The sequence below is a fragment of the Megalobrama amblycephala genome, linkage group LG1 (genome assembly GCF_018812025.1).
Source record: "Megalobrama amblycephala isolate DHTTF-2021 linkage group LG1, ASM1881202v1, whole genome shotgun sequence".
Classification (NCBI taxonomy): Eukaryota; Metazoa; Chordata; class Actinopteri; order Cypriniformes; family Xenocyprididae; genus Megalobrama; species Megalobrama amblycephala.
In genome coordinates this window covers 34,938,798-34,961,162 of record NC_063044.1, presented here as the reverse complement: position 1 = coordinate 34,961,162, position 22,365 = coordinate 34,938,798, and the positions used below count along the sequence as shown (strand labels likewise).

Sequence of the window (22,365 nt, the reverse complement as noted above, 5' to 3'; positions counted from 1 at the left end):
AAGTTGTACTTTTATTCAGATTGTATTATAATTCTATTCATGAGAATCGATCGGGTTATTTTTTAACCACAAATGTGACTGAAATGGTCACAGTGTAAAGGCCTGAGAGGACTTGATAACAAAGCAAATTTACAGTCTCCAGCTCAATCCGTTTAGCACCACCAGCAGGCCAATGTTTGACTCATGTTTATGCTAATAACTTGACGGTGAACGGTGAGTCCTAAAAGCTAAATTTGAAACAGAATATTTTCCTCAGATTCTTAGGCATTTAAAAATTAGACGTTTATCCTATTTTCACTAAAATTGAATCATCTACAGACCCTGCTGACAAAAGATTATGGAATTCAAGTTGATTCAAACCGTTCTTGAATAACATGCAAACAAACTCAATAAATAGATATAAGGCTGTATCTCTGCAAAGCTTTTATGGACTGTGACGAAACTTGGAATGTGTTATGCCCTGAGGTTACCTGCAGCAATTCGGTGCACTGCCCCCTACTGGTAAAAAAGAAGACATTTTGAGAAACGGCAATAGGCGCCAATGTTGTTTGGTTACTAGTGTTCTTTGAAATATCTTCTTTACTTCCACAGAAGAAAAAAAGTCTTACAGGTTTGGAAAGACATGAGGGTGAGTGAATGATCACAGAACTTTAATTTTTATATGAACTTACCCTTTAGATCTTTTTTTTTTTTTTTAATGATTTAATCATTAATGAAATCTATTGCTTTAAAATAATATATTGTTTTGTTTTTTTGGTCTATGCTATATATCGAATACATGTAGGATTTATTGATGCAATACAGAAAGGAGTCACTGTATCTTCTCAAATGTACACAAGTTTTTCACAGAAAGTACTGTAGGCTCCATCACCTGTCATCAACACTTATAAATGTGATATCTTGCAAAGCATTCAGGAGCGGGAATGCATATATGGTTCCATGCATAAGTTTGGGCCACCCCTGATCAATTTCTGTTTCTGTAATTGAAAAATGATCTAATTTACAAAAGGCATAAATTTAAAGATGAAATATTTTTAACATTTGAAGTGAGATTAGTGTTTAATTTTTGTTTTGTATGATTTTAGAGTGATAAAAAGGAAAGCAGCACCAATCATAAGTTTAGGCACCCCAAGAGATTTCAGCTCTCAGAAAACTTTTACCAACGTCTCAGATCTTCATTAGCTTGTTTAAGGTCATTGTTAGGAAAGGCCAAGTGATGCAAATTTTTTTAGAGCTTTATAAATAATTTGACTCTTCAAACCTTGTCCCAAAAATCTGCAGCAATGAGCTCTTCTCTGAAAATTAAATAATTGATGCTCACAAAGCAGGAGAAGGCTATAAAATAGAAAACTGTTTTCAGGTAGCCATTTCCTTGCTTTCCTCTGCACCTGGCTCTTTTTTTAGTACCACCTCCATCGAGTTTCTAAGCATACCCAGGGTTGGGCAAAAATACACCAAAATGTATTTGAAAATAAAATACAAAATACCTTAATTTTAAATGTATCAAAATAAACTACAAAATACAGCAGCCAAACCATGTATCAAAATAAACTACTGTATTGACTTGATTAAGTAAACAATGTTTGATAGCAACATCTTTTCTCTGCCCGAGTCATGCAATAAATCTGACATATGCAATCAGTTAAAGGTGCTACAGAGGATGTTTTGTATTATACATTTTTGCAATATTACTTGAAACGGTCTTTACTAACTGATAAAAGACTATTTATTAGGTGCACTGAAAGGAATAATATTAATATACATCATCTGTGCACGATTGGCCCTCTGGCTTGTCAATCACTGCAATGACTTTCCTTGTGAGAGACGTGCGCGGCTGTGCGCTCCAGCAACTTTCCACACTCCACAGGCGCCGCATGCAATGTTTTTGTCAGGAATAACAACTGCAGATTATGAGCTACCTGCGGTGAGTCCGACAATGAATCAATGAATTGTTCTTACGCATGCCCTCATTTCAAAAACTCAGTAACAGTCTTTGGTTTCTCAGTCGACGAAAAGATTCTCTGTAGCACCTTTAAAGGCACAAATACGTAGGATTTTTAGATTAAAATATTCAAAAACCACTAAAACAATGTTATATTTTTTGTTGACTTGTGTACTTACATTATCCTAAATGTTTCCAAGAAATTCTAAATCCAGAGAAATAAGCAATTTTAACCAGGACACACACCGTGTCCGTGTGTCGAGTATCAATGACATCATAACCCTCGATTTCCCGTTTTATTTTGTCGAAAAACCATGGAAACATCAAAGACACTTTAGTACTGTATATTATGTGTTTTATTAGACAGGGAAGCAACTGTTTGGATTCATTCATTGACAGAAAACTCATCATGTTATATCGCTTAACACATTAAAGGCCAGATTTACTAAACGTGGCAAATTAGCGTGAGAGCGCAATTCCACAAATGTGTTGATGGGAGTGGCAAGTTTTGCACGTGATCTGCTGACATGCAAATTAAAGAACACAGACACGGTCAGATCATTTACATAATGACTAACGCAATATACCAAGAGCAGTGCAAATTAGGGTTGAGTCTAAAATAAACAGAGCTGAATCCTGATGCTGATGTTCTCATCAGTTGCACCTGTGGGTCGACACAGGTGCAACTTAACATGTAATCTGACAAACACATACACATATACTGTATAATATAGTTTGACAAGCCATGCTGGCCTATAGATATAGATATAGGCAAACGATATGTTAGGATAAGGTCTTAATCTGGCATTTCAAAGAAATTAATAATCCTTCTTCAGCGCGCTCTCTGTTCTCTGCGGTGTCTCCTCCTAACAGCAACAGTTGCAGCCATGTCACAAAATGGGATCAGACATGCTTTTTTAGGGCATTAAATAATGGTGTAAATACCAGTAAATTGACAAGCTCAAACATTAGTAAATCGCATTGTGTGATTCATGTAAATACAATATTCATATCAAATACAAATTCCAAAATACTATTTTGTATTTGAAATACGTATTTGAAATACATGTATCATACATACTGCCCATCCCTGAGCATACCGATACTTAATGTGACATGTAAACACTGCAGATCACTGATTGGTCAGAGAAGATCATCACTACAATCGTCATCGGATGTGCAACACGGGACATCACATACACTAGATTTAAATTGTCAGTAACAGCAACTGCAATTTTCTTATCTTTTTGTTTCATGTGACCCAGATTTTAAAAATATGGAAAAACTACACCAACCTGATGAGATGCAAACGTTCTAATCAACCTACACTTATGTCACTGGTAGTTCCTATAATGCTGGTTTAGACCCTACTCTGAAGTAGGAGCTAATTTAGTTCCCCCAAAACGAGTTTCTAGAACTAATATCATTTCTAGTTCCTGCGGTGCGAACACGGCAAAATCCGGGTACTTCAGCCAGTCCCTAGTGAAAAAATAGTATATATACTTAAGCACAATTTATTTGTATGTACTTTAGTATAACTAAATGTATTTATGGCATGCTATATATTGGTATACTTAAAGTCTGCTAAATTGGAACTAATTTTGTACTAAATGTATTTTAGTTGTCCAAAAGCAGTGCTGAAGTTCAACTAAAGTTGTGTTAAATATACTTGTTTGTGCTAAAGTGGAACTATTCCAAGTATACTTAAAGAATTAGTCCACATTTAAATACACTTTTCTTGATAAATTTACTCACCTTCATGTCATCCAAGATGTTCAGGTCCTTCTTTCGTCAGTCGAAAAGAAATGAAGGTTTTTGATGAAAACATTCCAGGATTTTTCTCCTTACAGTGGATTTCAATGGCTACCAACAGGTTGAAGGTCAAAATTACAGTTTCAGTGCAGCTTCAAGGGCTTTGAACGATCCCAGATGAGTAATAAGGGTCTGATCTAGCGAAACGATCGATCATTTTCTAAAAAAATACAACCGTTTATAAACAAAATATCGCCTTGAACGTACTTTCCGCTTCCGCATTCTTCATAACGCTTACGCTGAATGTTCTACGCCTTCCCTATTCAACTTACGGTAAAAAACTAAACTGGCGCCGCGTTCGTTCCGTAAGTTGAATAGGGAAGGTGTAGGACATTCAGCGTAAGCGTTATGAAGAATGCGGAAGCAGAAAGTACGTTCAAGGCGATATTTTGTTTATAAACGGTTGTATTTTTTTCGAAAATGACCAATCATTTCGATAGATAAGTCCCTTATTACTCATCTGGTATCGTTTAAAGCCCTTGAAGCGCACTGAAACTGTAATTTTGACCTTCAACCTGTTGGTAGCCATTGAAGTCCACTATAAGGAGAATAATCCTGGAATGTTTTCATAAAAAACCTTAATTTCTTTTCGACTGACGAAAGAAAGACATGAACGTCTGGATGACATGGGGTTGAGTAAATTTATCAAGTAAAGTGTATTTAAAAGACTAATCCTTTAAGTACACTTTAAATATACTCTTGTATTTAAGTTTTGAAATGCAGAATTCACTCAGCATAAACTTTAAATGTATTTTGGTGACATTAGAATTGCAATTCAATTACATTGTAAGTGTGTTGAACATACATTAATATTATAATGATAAACTTTTAGTGATTTTAAAACACATTGCAATGGCATTTCAAGGTAACTTGTAGTGTGCTAATGGCATCATTATAGTGTGCTTCAAATAAGCTACTATAAAGTAATCTTTATAATAATGTTACAGTTTTAGAATATGTATTTTAGTAACTTACTTATCCAGTGAACACCAGTGAGACAATGGGAACAGATTTATATGTATATTGAATGCAGGAACCAGTACGGGCTGGAATCGAACCCGGGTCACGCAGGCCACTGTCGCACAAAAGCACTCGGCTTACCTGTTGCACCACCATGCAGATATAAACTACGCTAAACTGGGTTTACTTTGTGTTCGCTCTATACTGTTACAAGTACAGCTATGAGCATGCAGACATTATTAATGACAACTATTAATGACAAAACAAATTATATGAATTAAAAGACGACAAAATTATTAATATAGACACAGTAAGTGGTGCGTGAAAATAAACGTGAAACGGCATGTTGCTATACAACACGAACGTGCATTAAACTTTAAGTTCTTTCACCATTTCAAACTGAGTATATGTTGTTTTCTTTATTTGTCATAATTACAAATATTTACTTATGTAACTACTTTCTTTATGTATGTATATCTTTTTGCAACCCTGCAAAATTGTGAAACGTGCTATTGAATTAAATTAAACAATAACCTTACCTGATATTCAAAGTGTGAGCATTTTTTTTTGCAACTCAAAACACATTTCCTGTAAACTTTTATCTGGACCAATACTATTTTTTTATACTAAACAATTAGAACTCAAATACTGTTCATTGAATTGGACATTTAATCATAACAGGTCATTATAGGAATCAACAAAAATAAATTACTGAAGTAAAAATGTAACAAATGAAATCATTTTATTTGCAAATTTCTCATGGTTACGTCTGAGCTGTAGGCCAAAGTTGGATTTAAAAATTCTGCCCTTACAACCAATTAGCAGAAACAAACTAGATGTTTCAGCTCATACCTCATGTTTTCTGTGGTTTGCACAAAAAGAAAATCTCATCTAAAAAATTATATAGCATCATCTAACAATAATTTGATCATTCTCAGATTTGTAATACATGGTGAGACTTGTGTCTTTAGCTACAATGACTTTCTAGACTAAAGTTTTCTTCTGACAAATGTGCCAAAATCTGCAACAGATTCTCAATAGTGTGCACTCCAGCGAGTTCGGCTGTTTAGCAAAAGTACAGCAAAACCGAGTTGGTGAGTGTGATGGCATTGGCTTTATGGCGTGTTCAAAACATATCAACCATTGTGGTTCAACCAATAGCAGGACGTTGGGGCAGGCCAATGGGGGTCAAGCTTCAGCAGTTACAGTGTTTTTTCATGTCATGTCAGAAAGAATGTATTTAAAATGCACATGAACATCACTCAATTATGAGTTTAGGTAACTCTGGATTTACGAGTATGTGAAGGTGAGAAAACATGTAAAGCCTAGTGAAAAAACCTACCAAAATGTATTTAAAATAGGCCTACATTCATTTCACACTAACTAAAAACCCATTAATATACAGTAGTCAGCATTTGAAGTGGATCAAAAAAGTTAATCAAAGTTGTCCTTAGAAGAAGGTTTTAGGACAACTTTGATGAAGGGTTTTGATCTGCTTCAAATGTTGACTATTTACAGACATACTGACATAAATATTTGAATTAAACTTTATTTGCAGTTCTTCTTTATTGCACAATGCACAATGTGTATTTCTAAATATTAAGTCTAAAATGTTTTTAATATAACTATTAGTAAGGATAGTACGATCACTGTACAATTTGAATGCAAGATATTGTACTAAAGTATACTTGCAATAGTTCCACTTTAGCATACGGTGACCAAACGTCCTGTTTTCATGTCCTGTCCTGGCCGTCCTGGTTGTTTTTTATAAAGTGATGAAAATGTCCTGGTTTTCGTTGTTTTTCATTGGGCCATTCAATTGAACGGTGTTACGAGATTTTCGGTTTCCGAAGACGGAGCATACAATAATATAAATACGTTTTGCAGACATGCGCGATTGCACGTGCAACTGAGAATATTAGTTCACATTGTATCTCAAGACAGGATTATTCCATAAAGGTAACTATATTCTCAGCGTCGCGGCTGACTTATGGCTAAACTACAGTTGTTTACTTCTAGGTAACAGTTTATAATGTTTTCATTAGTATGCATTATTTGTGCAGTCTATTGTAACTGAATAACAGATACTTTGTGTAACAGCAGAGCAACCTTCAGCTATCATCTACTATGAGTTCAGCTCGTTGTGCTCTTTCTTTGTACCCTGCAATGTAACAGCTAATAGGCCTATATAAATTTCTTTATAACTTTCATGCCTATTTGATAAGAAACAAAAAACTGCTGGGAAAGATCAGCTCTACAGCAAAATATAGATGGGCAAACAAGGAGGATGAGGAAGAAAAGCAGGATGAAGAGGAAAACTAGGATGAAGAAAACTAAAGATATAGATATTTTTTGTTAGTTTTGTGAGTTTGTGAGAGCTATTTTTGTTAAATTTGGATTGCTAATATAGCTAGCAGAGGTATTTTTGTTAGTTATTTATTATTTATTTATTTTTCTAATACAGAAGAGACATTATTTCTATCATTATTTCATTTGTCATTTTTGAAACGTGTCATAATAAAACATGTTGAGTAACCTCTGAGAAGCCTATCTGAATTTGTGTCTTTGGTTATAGATAGTATTTTGTAATATAACAATTTTCTATCCATACAGAGGAGACATACTTTAAATGTATTGAAATTGTAAGGCATCTTTGAGTAAACTTCGAGTATCATTGCCAGGCCGAGTGTCCTGGTTTTCGGTAATCAAAATATGGTCACCCTACTTTAGCATAATCAAATATACTTCAGTATAGTTGGACCTCAACACAGAAATACTTGTTCCAGTTTAGCAGATTTTAAGTATACCAATTTAGTATAATAAAAGTATAATTGCAGGGTATTTATATTAAGTACATGTAAATGCAATTGTAGTACACTTAGCATAAAATAAATTTCAAATAATCTTTAGTATATTTATTTTTCACTAGGGTGGATACATAACATAAACATAACATTTCAACTTGCATAAAAGTAAGTAAATGCATTAACTGCTAGCCAAAATGTGTTAATTCTCCATTCTGGACCTTGGACTTTGCAGACTTTGGACCACATGGTCTTGCTGACCAATTAGACCTCAATATGCTGGCCAAAATATATAACCAATCACATTTTAAAAACTTATGATTATCACATTCATGATTGCTTTTTATGGTGCTGGTGTGGCGCAGTGGCCTTGAGCAAGGCACTTAACCCCATTGCTCCAGGGGGATTGTCCCTGTAAAGTGTACTGTGAGTTGCTTTAGATAAAAGCATCAGCCAAGTGTGTAAAATGTAAATGATCGTTGCTGTCACATTTGTGTACTCAGGTACATACCTAGTATTTACTAACTTTCTGGGGTTTGAAAGTTTCAGTTGCTTAGGCTGTCAATAGAGGGACAGAATTAAAGCTCTCGGATTTCAATAAAAATTAAAGCTGCAAGCAGCGATGAAAGGGCCCTCGCACCCGGGCTCACCACCGCCTGTTGGCCTTAGGAAAACGGTGAACAGTGGGCGGCATGCATGTAAGCAATTAAATACAGAAGAATTATGGCAAAGTCATTTCAAAGTGCCACACTTCCTGCTGCCAACAGGTGGCGCTTTAACTGTAACTGAATATTGTCATGTTGATGTCTTCAGGCCAGGACTATTATCAAACATGTGAAGTTTGGAGCGGGTCAGACATAGTATGCCTTACAACAACTTCTTGTTTCACGGTGTATTTGCAAACATTAGCACTTAGCCAAGTGTTGCATGATTTAAGTTCTGCGAAACAACACAGAATATTTTGTGAGAGAACACAGAGTTTTGTGGGGAACGCAAAACCATTTGCTTATTTTCCCCCCAAATCAAATTATAATATTTAAAAAAAAAGACACAGAGACTTCTCAAATATACAGATGCCTATCTGGATTTTTTTAAAATAAGATAACAGACAAATACTATACAAATTAATAATAATAATAATAATAATAATATCATTATTAATATAAATCTGGGTTATTGAAATAAACATTAATAGTAATAAATAAAGAAGTCATCTGATCATTTTTGGTTTGTCCACCTTGTTAAGCATTTATTTAACAATTTAACTATGAAATAATTTCATAAGGTCAAAAATTAAACAAAATGTCTTTCATGCATTTGTATTGTAATGATTCACACTGAATGGACGCTGTGTGACGTCATCCATAGCGACAAACATGGAAGGAGTGACATGCTGGGTGAGCACACCTGTGGACAATACATCAATTTTGGATGGTTTTAAAAAAGGGGGAGGAGTTGTTGAAGACACGTTTGAGCTGTACTGGAGCCCGCAGGGTCCACGGGGGAAAAAGGGGTCGTTTCGTGGTGTTCGTGGCTGGCTAGCACCACCGGCGCCAAATAAAACCAGGGTACCACTTATTGGCCCGGAGGTAGATAGTAGGTAACATCTATTTAGAGAGGAAAGGTACATAGGTGTACACCGGCAGGCTTCATCATGGGAAAACTTCCTCTAATAGTTCTGCGGAGGGGAAGTTTGTGTCTTCGCAGTGAGGGTGGGGTGTCGTCGGACACGGACAGGGAAGTCCGAAACTGTTTTATTCATTTATCTATTTGTGTATTGTCTTTGTGCTCAGTCGCGTGTGCTGATGTCCCTTTAAATGCTGTGTACTGATTGTTTGTACTGGTTATCACGTAGAGAACAAGGGATTTATGCTAAGAGGTTTCTAATGAAGTGCTGTGTATATGATATCTTACACTATTTATTGGTTGCAGTGAGGTTTGAACGTGTATTGGGTTTCCTTTTTAGAGTGTGTTCACTGTAGAATGAAATGAAATAACCAGTGTGTGTAATCAGGATACCAAAAATGTGACGATGCCCAGAGATGGGCATAAATACATGGAAATGTATTTAAAATACAAATACAAAATACTGTGTGGAAAAATGTATTTAAATACAAATACAAAATACTGTGTGGGAAAATGTATTTAAATACAAATACAGTATTTTGTATTTTGAAAATACACAAAATACATGTGAAATTGAAGATCCAGTGCAGGTATCCCTATTAGGCTGAAATCTATCTGGGCCTATTCTGAATGCCAAAAAGCATTTAGATGTGTGCAACTACTTAGAAACTTTCGTTTTAATTGTATATACCTCTTCCCTTCCCCTGCCCTGTAGGAAATAAAAAACTACAAAAAAAACCCCAAAAAACTAATTTTTAACTTTTATTATGTTTTATCACCATCATTAAAAGCCAATGTGACAATGTGTAATTTGTTAAGCTAATTATAAATAGTCACAGTGAATTAAGAAACTACATAAGCCTACTGACTTTTAATTCCTTACCTCATTTCTGCTCTCTCTGTCATTCTCTCTCTGTCATTCTCTCTCTCTCTCTTTCTTAAGTGCTTGCTTCCTTGCTGGTAATTACAAATAAACTTATGTAGTGCAAAATAGCAGCCATTTATATACTTTATATATTCTGACAAGGTTACAATGTAGTCTATTACTTATGGTGAACACTATTAAAAAAAACTGTAAAACTGTGGGAACCTTTTCTGCTATATAGCAAAGAATAGGGATGGGTGATATGACAATATATGGCATGGTTTCACAATTATCAATATCCGTTTTGATACCACAGCAAAAACTGAATTTCAAACTCTTTTGATGCTTTTTTTTACGCAAGTAGTATAGTAACTTTTATATTTATTTAATGTAAAGTTTATTTGTTTCTATATACATAATTAGAAAATATAAAGTTTATCTAAAATAAAAAATTTTTTAATTAGAAATCATTTGGCACTTTTTTTGGTGAACAATAAAACTAAAAGTGTAGTGTATCTTTCATCATTGTCATCACAAATGCACACAATCACTACACTAAACTGATGGAGACAGACAATGATTAACATAATTATTTAGTCTCTACATAAACAAACATTTGCATAGATGGGTAAACACAATCACAATTTGGAAATGTGTCCAGTTACATTTTCATAAAGCACCATGTTTGTAAAATTTAAAATGATTACATTTACAAAATGAGTCTGCATAGCAGAAATAATGAATAAAGTAATGGTCGGTGTTTAATACAATCGTTAATTGAAATAAAATAATTAATGAATTAAAAAACATATATAACACAGTATTGTTCAATTTAGTGTTATACATATGTTATCATATTAATATGTTTTGTTCTAATGTCTCAAGTCACAATTTCAAGTTTACTGGGTTTAACTTGATTATTTGGGTAGGGTTTAAGAAGTGTACTAAAAAAAACTTTTTCACATGTGTCGTCAAAATGGCCTACAACCTAATCAGTTTACATGTGAAGAAATCCATTTCTTCACAAACTTCTCACGAGACGAGTGTTTGACATAGTATAAGAGGTGTTTGACAAATTATTCGGCAAACCACTTCCTCTCATTGCTGCTTTTTGGTGGTTTGGAGAACAATTACTCAGAGTCGCCCTCTGTCGTTTTTCACAGAATTATACAACGGAGAGCACGTCAAGCATAAAAGCCTAATAGGTTTACTGAGGAGCGCGCGCAGTAAGCAGGTAACAGGTTCATGGCGTAGAGCCATGCGAATTGCGAAAGTATAAACAAGGCTTCAACTGCACAAAGCTAAAGAGAAAGCGGAAAGTCCTATCTAAACATTGTAATGTTTATGTGTACGAAGCCATGCTTGCTGATATTGTGGTCTATAACTCCTCCCCGAACTCACGTGAACGAGCAGCGATTTGCCTGTGATTTCGGGCATTTGTCTGCGATTTCTCAAAACCTGTCGGTGAGCCAAAATCGGGGCTAAAATCGTGCAGTCTGAACTCGGCTTAACATGCAGTAACGTTAAAGGGATAGTTCACCCAAAAATTAAATTTTGATGTTTATCTGCTTGCCCCCAGCGCATCCAAGATGTAGGTGACTTTTTTCTTCAGTAAAACACAAATGAGGATTTTTAACTCCAACCGCTGCTGTCTGTCAGCCAAATAATGGGAGTAGATGGGGACTTCGGCTAAAAGAGTAAAAAAAGCTTGCTTAGACAAATCCAAATTAAACCCTGCGGCTCGTGACGACACATTGATGTCCTAAGACACGAAACGATCGGTTTGTGATGTCTGATCGCGCTCTGACAGCGGCAGTGATGTCTGACACTCATTAAAGTATATGCGCGAGACATCACTGCCGCTGTCAGAGCGCGATCAGACATCACTAACCGATGCTGAACGGAGTTGGACATAGTCGTGTATTAGAGGTAAAAAATGATATAAATACTGTTCGGTTTCTCACACAAACTGATCGTTTCATGTCTTAGGACATCAATGTGTCGTCACGAGCCGCAGGGTTTAATTTGGATTTGTCTAAGCAAGCTTTATTTACTCTTTTAGCCGAAGTCCCCATCTACTCCCATTATTTGGCTGACAGACAGCAGCGGTTGGAGTTAAAAATCCTCATTTGGATTTTTGTCTGGTCCTCATTTGTCTGGTCTGAACCTGGTCTGAACTAGTTGATGCATGAAAACAGCACCCTGATAAAGAGGTTGACTGTCTCAAAGTATTTTGAGTATTTTGAAAATACAAAAATACTCATCTTAAATGTATTTAAATACAAATTACATTTGATTTTTTCCAAAGGCTTTAAATACAAAATACAAAATAGTATTTTGTATTTCAAATACGTATTTTAAATACATGTATCTGAAATACTGCCCATCCCTGACGATGCCACAAGGCTGCTATTATTGTTAATAAAATTTATATTATTTGTTGATAAATCGGCTTGTGAGTGTGCATTGAGTGCTCCCCCGGACCTTACTGGGTTAAAATTAAAGGTGGTGGCAGCCTAAGTGCAAGCCCACGACAAGAAAGCTCACCAGCGTCGCCTAGTGGCGGCTGGGTTTATTACACTATCTAAAAACAAAAAAACTAAATAACTGTGTTGAAGACAAAGTAAATACAATTCGCATATAATATCTATGTTTAAAAATAATTTATTAACTGATCAGCTTTAAAGAGAACAAAGGGTTTTCTAAAATAAAAAGAAAAAGTCTGTACATAGACATAGACGCAAAAAAGAAAAAAGCAGTGGCTTCATTGTCTGTGTGGAATGACGCAGCAGTGACGAGGGAGCTACTCACCATCAGTGCAGACAGCGACATGAATCTGAAGTGTTCAGGTAACTACTGTACCTGATCTTTACTAGTGTTAGGAGGAATGTGTTTTGCTTCCTTTCTCCTTGCTTTCTTTTCTTGTTTTTAAGTTCCTGTTTTTAATTTGTTATAGATTAATCAATCAAATCAATTTTAATCACGTGCATCTTTGATAAATGTCTTAATAATGTCTATAGCCTTTTCTTTTTTTTCTTTCATTTTCTTTAGAAATATGCGGAGCTTTGCACACATCAAGCCATTATCAGTAGACTCCTTCAGCTATCTATTTTATTATTGCTGTTTAGCAAGTTCAGGTTTTTCAGAGTGAGTATTATTATATTTTTTTTTATGCGCATTTTTTGAATTTCTGTGCATCTTGCCATTTCCATCCAGCGTTTTTTATGCGATATTCCAAAATGCGCATAAAATAGTAGGATGGTAACCAGTGTAATAAACCATACGTCCTCATAGTCAGGGTACCATTTAACAGGGTGGACATGTCCATTTCAATATTGTTTCATAAATGCTTACATTTATTTAACTGAGCTTGACCAAAATCATTTGTGATTACATAATTTTCAAAAAGTTATTATGTCCAAAAGCCGAATACCAGGAATGACGCATTACCACCTTGGGTGTGTCATCAGTTTTTCCTTACATATTTCTGTTTTAGACTATTTTTCCATATACTGTATATGATTTTATATATGTTATTTTCATATGTATACAATATGTTTTTCTTACCTGTGTTTAATCAGAAGATCTGCAGTCTGTGCTGTGATGCAGCTCGATCTCAGTTTGATGCTCTTCCGATCCGGTTATGACTGGTCAGAAACCTGCAGCAGAGCTTTATATTACACAGCAGCACTTTCACTTTCAATATGATTTCCCCACACTCAATAGGTTGTTTGCAATGATGTGGTTCTGGTGACGCGCAAAATTCCGGTGGAGGGCAAGCAGTGAAGATTAAAATGTAAGATAGGGAGAAAAGTCCTTTCTGTGCTGGTTTAGAAAAGTATAAACAGAAAATCACAATATACAGTGGGTACGGAAAGTATTCAGACCCCCTTAAATTTTTCACTCTTTGTTATATTGCAGCCATTTGCTAAAATCATTTAAGTTCATTTTTTTCCTCATTAATGTACACGCAGCACCCCATATTGACAGAAAAACACAGAATTGTTGACATTTTTTGCAGATTTATTAAAAAAGAAAAACTGAAATATCACATGGTCCTAAGTATTTAGACCCTTCGCTCAGTATTTAGTAGAAGCACCCTTTTGATCTAACACAGCCATGAGTCTTTTTGGAAAATATGCAACAAGTTTTTCACACCTGGATTTGGGGATCCTCTGCCATTCCTCCTTGCAGATCCTCTCCAGTTCTGTCAGGTTGGATGGTAAACGTTGGTGGACAGCCATTTTTAGGTCTCTCCAGAGATGCTCAACTGGGTTTAAGTCAGGGCTCTGGCTGGGCCATTCAAGAACAGTCATGGAGTTGTTGTGAAGCTACTCCTTCGTTATTTTAGCTGTGTGCTTAGGGTCATTGTCTTGTTGGAAGGTAAACCTTCGGCCCAGTCTGAGGTCCTGAGCACTCTGGAGAAGGTTTTCATCCAGGATATCCCTGTACTTGGCCGCATTCATCTTCCCTCGACTGCAACCAGTCGTCCTGTCCCTGCAGCTGAAAACACCCCCACAGCATGATGCTGCCACCACCATGCTTCACTGTTGGGACTGTATTGGACAGGTGATGAGCAGTGCCTGGTTTTCTCCACACATACCGCTTAGAATTAAGGCCAAAAAGTTCTATCTTGGTCTCATCAGACCAGAGAATCTTATTTCTCACCATCTTAGCAAACTCCATGCGGGCTTTCATGTGTCTTGCACTGAGGAGAGGCTTCCGTCGGGCCACTCTGCCATAAAGCCCCGACTGGTGGAGGGCTGCAGTGATGGTTGACTTTCTACAACTTTCTCCCATCTCCCGACTGCATCTCTGGAGCTCAGCCACAGTGATCTTTGGGTTCTTCTTTACCTCTCTCACCAAGGCTCTTCTCCCCCGATAGCTCAGTTTGGCCGGACGGCCAGCTCTAGGAAGGGTTCTGGTCGTCCCAAACATCTTCCATTTAAGGATTATGGAGGCCACTGTGCTCTTGGGAACCTTAAGTGCAGCAGAATTTTTTTGTAACCTTGGCCAGATCTGTGCCTTGCCACAATTCTGTCTCTGAGCTCTTCAGGCAGTTCCTTTGACCTCATGATTCTCATTTGCTCTGACATGCACTGTGAGCTATAAGGTCTTATATAGACAGGTGTGTGGCTTTCCTAATCAAGTCCAGTCAGTATAATCAAAGACAGCTGGACTCAAATGAAGGTGTAGAACCATCTCAAGGATGATCAGAAGAAATGGACAGCACCTGAGTTAAATATAGTTAAATATATGAGTGTCACAGCAAAGGGTCTGAATACTTAGGACCAGTGATGCGCGGGTCAGTGTATAAACAACCCGCACCCGACCGACGTTTTCAACTAACCCGCCCCCATGCATGCTTCGAATTATGTGAGTAAAGTATTTATTTGGATGTTAAAAGTTTTATTCTGAGTGAATTTGAGGCTGTCCTCCGTGGCTAACGGCTAATGCTACACTGTTGGAGAGATTTATAAAGAATGAAGTTGTGTTTATGCATTATACAGACTGTAAGTGTTTAAAAATGAAAATAGCGACGGCTCTTGTCTTCGTGAATACAGTAAGAAACGATGGTAACTTTAACCTCATTTAACAGTACATTAGCAACATGCTAACGAAACTTTTAGAAAGACAATTTACAAATATCACTAAAAATATCATGATATCATGGATTATGTCAGTTATTATCGCTCCATCTGCCATTTTTCGCTGTTGTTCTTGCTTGCTTATCTAGTCTGATGATTCAGCTGTGTGCAGCTCCAGACGTTAACTGGCTGCCCTTGTCTAATGCCTTTTATAATGTTGGGAACATCATGGGCTGGCATTATGCAAATATTGGGGCGTACACCCCGACTGTTACGTAACAGTCTGTGTTATGTTGAGATTCGCCTGTTCTTCGGAGGTCTTTTAAACAAATGAGATTTATATAAGAAGGAGGAAACAATGGAGTTTGAGACTCACTGTATGTCATTTCCATGTACTGAACTCTTGTTATTTAACTATGCCAAGGTAAATTCAATTTTTGAATCTAGGGCACCTTTAAAATGTTATCTTCTTGTTCATGAAATGGCTGCACTGTGTTTGCTAGCATTAGCCCTAAAAACTGTCCCACTCAACCTGAAATGCACTGTCCCACTCAACCTAACACTGTCAGGTTGAGTGGGACAGTGCTGTGAATCTAATTTTCACAAATATTTTATACAGTTAGATGCTCATTGTTATTAATCTCTAATACACAGACAGTATAAATGTATGTAAAAGTAAAAGTTTTATTGTTACATCATAAGTGACAGAATTATCAACCTTATTATTCTGAAATAGATTTACACTTGCCGGGTGGCTTACCGTGAGGTCCCAGGAGTCAAGCAATTTGAAAAATAACAACGGGACCACATCTGTGATGTCACACCAATCACAACCTTTATTTCATATCTAATAGACATTCAGCTACAACACAGTAACAATTGTTGTGATTGGCTTACAAAATTAACCCTTTACAGTACCCAAAAGCTTAAGTGTCCCACTCAACCTGATGTCCCACTCTACCTGAATTCACCCTACTAACCGACCTACAGGATCTGACGGATCACTGAACTTTTTTTCTGTAACATCAAATGTGGGCGCTATAAGCTAATTAATAAATGTTATTAGTTAAGATAACACACCTAATGTTAACCATGTCGGGGAAAAGCAGGTGATCGTTATCTGGCAGTTACTTATTATTTTTATGGGTATAAAATAATAATTAGCAGGACAAAACTAATGATAGCTTACTCTAATTACAGCAGTCGATCTCCTGTAACGTTAGTTGAACTTGATTTAAAATGGCAGGACCGTTTCTGACGATTTAGAGTTGTTTCTAGTGGCATATTATATTGATTTTATCTACTGAATTTGCTGTTTCAAAAATATTATTGCTCTAGAAACAGAAAAGCCTATTATTTTATAGGTAGAATTTTAAATTGTGTATAATTTTTATAGTCTATTTAAAATACATGAATGATGACGCAGTCGTCTGGGCGGAAGTTTGATATCGCGACTCCGCCTCCGGCTCCACTGACGATTCCTTCTGCGCATGCCCAGGCTCCAAACTTTTTTTTTTGTCTGGAGGGAAAAATTGAAAAAGTGAGTGAATTTAAGAGTATAAATTAATATCTTGTACATTATTCTTATTTACTTATCTCAGGCAACTGTAAGCTATTGTACTTGTGTTTCATGGTCCTTGAGTCCCGTAACACCTTGAATTAATCTTGATTGGGAATACAATATAAAGAATACACTGAAAATATTCAGTGTTGGGGGTCGTACCCATTCAAAGACTTTTGAGCCAAATGAATTTTGAATGCAACTCTGCCGATTGTCATTTAAATTAACAATCAATTGATCGTTAGGCTTCTGTCATTAATTACTCACCCTCAGGTTTTTGCGGAAACTGAGTGCATTTGCACTTATTCTTCCAAACTGTCTGTAGTTGTCAGGAAAACACTATAACAACTCGATTGGCGCATTTTTCCGCCTGTCGATATCAGCTCTGTGTATGAAGGAGCTGCCTGAGTCCCGCTTTCGCCTCAGTGAGCAGACGAGGTGACAGAGGCAGCACGATCGGCAAAATGTCTTTGACCAGGGGCGGTTTCTTCATTAGGGCAATAGGGCGACGCACAGTGGCGTAACTTTGTTTTAAAAAGTGGGTGGGACGTCAGGAATGTGTATGTGTGTGTGTGGGGGGGGGGGGGGGGCGGTATTGTAATTGTATTATTACAATAATAATAATATGATATTAAAATTAATATGATAATTTCTTCCTTACATCTGCTTTAATACAATATGTCTCGAAAGTATGTATATTAGTTAATAAATACGTGGATCCGCTGTTGAAAATAGATTGACCTGATGGACTGGAGGCAATATTTTCGTTTAGCATGCAAGAGATTCTGGGTTCGAATCCAACCATGTATGATTTTTTTTTTTTCTCTCATTAAAACCAAAGATGTTCGTCAGTGATTGTATATCAAGAGCAGGGACACGTTTATGTGTATTTTGTTTTGTGATTCAGCGTAACGAATAGAGAGTCTCTGCAACAGTTAAGCGATAGATTGAAGCGCTCGTCCGTGTGAACACTGCGCAGTGTGCACGAGCGCCAAGAGAACACTGTTGCGACTCTGATAACAGCGACAGCGAGCACTCAACATGATTTCAAAAACAACACATCCCAGCGCCAGTTCGCCTATTATTAACACAAATTGATAATTAACTAGAGGTGTTTCTTTTGTATTAGATATCCGCGAGATGCCACGAGATGTTTCAAAAAGTGGTGGGGACAATATCGACCCTTTCAAAAAGTGGTGGGGACATGTCCCACCCGTCCCACCCACAAATTACGCCTATGGCGACGCACCACCAAAGTGAGAAAAGGACGAATTTTTCAATCACATTCAACCAGAGTTACGCTAGCTGTCACTGCTAGACTGTTCTGCCTCTGGATATAGTCCAATCAGCGTCGAGTCACGCTCTGTGGAGTACCGCCTCTTTTTGGGCATTTCAGTCTGGAGGAGATTTGCCCCGACTGCTCCCATAGACTTCCATTCAAAGAACTTTTTTTTCGAACTGCAGACGCTGCAGTGCAATCTCTATAGGTGCGTCCCAATTCGCGTACTTGTGCACTATTCTATGACGTTTTTAAGTACAAATAGTGCAGTAGTGCGTTCACACCAGGTTCACACTGAAAATTCCAAAAAGAAAAAGTGCACTTTAAATACCCGGATGATGCACTACATTAACGGAAAAAATGAAGTGTGGAATGTTGGACACTTCGTGCACTCAACTGTCGCAGCTTTAATTACGTAGTGGAGGGGGAGGAGCTATATGGCGCTGAGCGCGGGATGAGCGATTCACTTGAAATGGCGGATGAGGCACCACAGGACACTTCTAACAACAAATGTAAGTAGATGTTTTTATTATTAATCTAATTAAGTGTTTTTGTGTGGATTCTTTAAAAAAAAAATCAAGATTACATCTGCATTGTCCGTCTGTTGAACTTTATATATCTCGTAGGGACCGAAGACGGTACCCGTCGTCTTATTATTTGGCGCGCTGCCAACAGCGCCTTATTTACCGGCCGGCGCAATGCAGCTACCAAAGGATACGAGTAAGTAACCACAAAATATTAGATAACTTTAAGAGTAATGTTGAGTAAGAGTAAAATTGTGTTGTATTTTTCTAGGGCATTTATCTCCCAGTATGGGCTGGAGGGTGTTACCCCATCCTGGGCAAAGAAAAAGTGGGAAAACCTGAAGCAAAAGTATAAGGTAAGAGCATGATTCTTCAGCACATGTTATTATTTTGATTCATAGCAAATATATATAGTTATATATTACAGTCAAACCAAAAAGATATTGATATATTTTTACTAGTGGTGCAGGTGTAGTTCATTTATGTAAGTGAGGATAGCAAAATAAACTGTGACATATTATACCCAACAATTCTTCATACAGTGGACTACCAGTAAAATTTATTAAAAACCAAAAATTATTCAGTTGACCTGATTGTTTTAAGTGTTATCTGACATAATTGAGAATTTTTTTCTGACAGTTTAACTCTGAAATCTTTTTTTTTTATTACAGTCAATAAACTGTAATAATGAATTAAATGTTTAAGGTGTCTGAATAAATGTTTTGTCTGAATGAGATATATATATATATATATATATATATATATATATATATATATATATATATATATATATATATATATATATATATAATTTTTATATGTGTGTGTAGCAGTATAGCACTTCAGATGTAAAAGCCTCCAAGTCCTGACTATTTTTCTTAAAAAAAAGAAGAACATTTTTATCAGACTTGCATGTTTGTCCAGTTATTTCGCTTTAATGTTAATGAAAAGGGCATATTCATTGCCATAAATGTGAAATTACTGAACCCAAACACAAGGTGTGTTTAATTAGGGTTGGAGCAAAACTGTGCAGAACTTTGTACCAATAACTGAGTTTGAGACTAGTGGTTTAGATGAAATTACAGACATGTTATTATTAAACTACATTTAATTATAAAAACAAACACTGAATGCAGTGATTAGTCATTAAAAATTAATTTTTTTGTGAAGTATTAAAGTTATGTTGTGAACTGTCCATTTGTTTATGCAGGACCTCAAGTGCCCCAGAACAGGAGTCAGCACTGAGGATGGTGAACACACTGCTGCATCCTGGAAGTGGTATAGTTTGATGGATGAGGCATTTGGGGGCAGGCCGTCTGTGACTCCGCCTGTCAAGTCAAGTCAAATTTATTTATATAGCGCTTTTTACAATTGGTAATTGTTTCAAAGCAGCTTTACATATTAGGAGCACAGAAAAAAGAGAAGTGGTTAAAAATAAGCTGTACAAGCAAGCGTGGTAATATGTAACATATACAAGATGGTGCTACATTAAGCCAATGTTGGCTGACTCCCAGGGGTGGAAAAATTGTCTTATCCTCCCAGGATGCAGCAGTGTTTTCACCTCCTTCTGTGGTGACTCCTGAAAGGAGTGAAGAGAGAATCACTCCAAAAAGGAGGAGGGTGGAGGCCAAAAATGATTCTCTAATTGAGCTCCTCTGAGAAATGCAGGAGAGAGATGGAAGGATGGAGAGAGAGTTGATGGAGAGGGAGGAAAGAAGAGAGAGAGAGGCCAGAGAAAGGGAGGAGAGGAGAGAGAGAGAGGCCAGAGAGAATGAGGAGAGACGAGAACGAGAGGCTCTGTTGAGGGAAGAGAGGAGAGACCGGGAGATGGCTTCACGTGAAAATCGATTTCTGGCACTTCTAGAAAAAATAGTAAACAAATAGTCATTAAATAATCAGATTTAAAAAAAATTTTATTAAAAACAAAAAAGATTGTAAAAATAAATAAATAGATGAATAAATAAGAAATTTGTAAACAAATAGTAGTGAAGAAATAAATGAAAACTGATATAACTGAACCATTGTCATTTTGTTGTCATTTTGATCTTACTGAAGGTGCGACTAAGGCAGACTACTTAGATTAATTGAGTATTATCAAATTAATTTCTGTGACGTATATCAGCAATTTTTTATGTACAGATAATGTTTGACATTGTTCCAATTTACTGTATTCTGAAATACAGATGGTCTGCCAGTGCTGGTGCATAACACATAGCTGCCATTCTGTCTCTTTCTTCTGCCCTGCATACAGCATCCACTGCCTCTACTACTAGTTCATCCTCATCAATGTTGTCATTTGTCTCGTCTGCATCCATGATGTCTCCATTTGTCAAACAGATGTTATGCAGAACTGTACACAACCTCAGTCCCACAACCTCTGGTGCATAAAGGGGGTGAACCTCAAGGGCTTTCAGGAAGATAGAGCGCCACCTGGTTTTCAGAACCCCAAAAGCCCGCTCAACAACACTGCATGCTTTTGATAGGTGGTGGTTAAAAGTCTGCTGAACTGGTGTGTGTAGAGGGTGTCTGTAGGGGGTCATCAGTGTAATCGGCTGGGAGAGACAGGGGTATCCACCATCACCCACTATGCACCAGCCAGGGGGTGGATAGAGCCTCTGGTGGAAGATGGGGCTGTGTTTTAGCACCCTGGCATCATGTACAGACCCAGGGAACCCTATAAACACATCTAAAAATGTACCTGTGTGATCACAGATTGCTTGAAATTGGACAGAATGGAATAATTTTCTGTTTAAGTAGCAAGGGGTGTCAGCTATTAGTGGCTTCAGGCGGACATGGCATCCATCAATGCTGCCCACCACCTTACTGAAGATGGCAGACCCAGCAAGCCTGGCAAATCCATTGCCTATTGAAGGTAGGTCATCAGCAGAAGAAGGAGAGATGATCTTTTTCATGATGCCAAGGATTCTCCTGCTGACATTGTGGATGGCTCTGTGTACAGCAGAACGGGGGATAGCAAAAGCCCTGGCAACAACGCGATATGATGTGGCACTTGCCAACCAAAACAGGAACATAAGTGTCTCCACCACCGGACCCCAGCCATGGTCACACTCCTCTCCAAGGGCTGTTATTAAACAATTGAATGACCGTCTAGACAGGCGAAAGTCAGGGCGAAGATCACTAATGCCATCAAAATACACTGCCAGAATGGGCACAGTGTTGTTCAGCTGGCAGTAGAGGTTTGGTCTCTCATTCTAAAATTTAATGACAAAGAATATTTTTAATATATATTTTTATTAATAATGTTATTTATTACTAATGTTTAAGTTATTTGGTTTGTTTGCATGAATACATATTTTTACATAAGGAATAAAAATGGTGTTTACAATGTTTTTCTTTATTTTAAACATTTAATTTAATTTGCTGACTTGCAAATGCATCTCATA

General features: G+C 36.9%; 1 protein-coding gene across 1 annotated transcript in view; it reads right to left on the bottom strand.

Annotated features, from left to right (window-relative positions):
- LOC125245610 overlaps positions 1 to 13,692 on the bottom strand; it is a 38,096-nt gene extending 24,404 nt beyond the window's left edge. Inside the window, exon 1 of the mRNA XM_048156282.1 lies at positions 13,577 to 13,692. The gene's annotated coding sequence lies outside the window, so the exon portion shown is untranslated. The remainder of the gene's footprint in view (positions 1 to 13,576) is intronic.
- Positions 13,693 to 22,365: the final 8,673 nt, after the last annotated feature.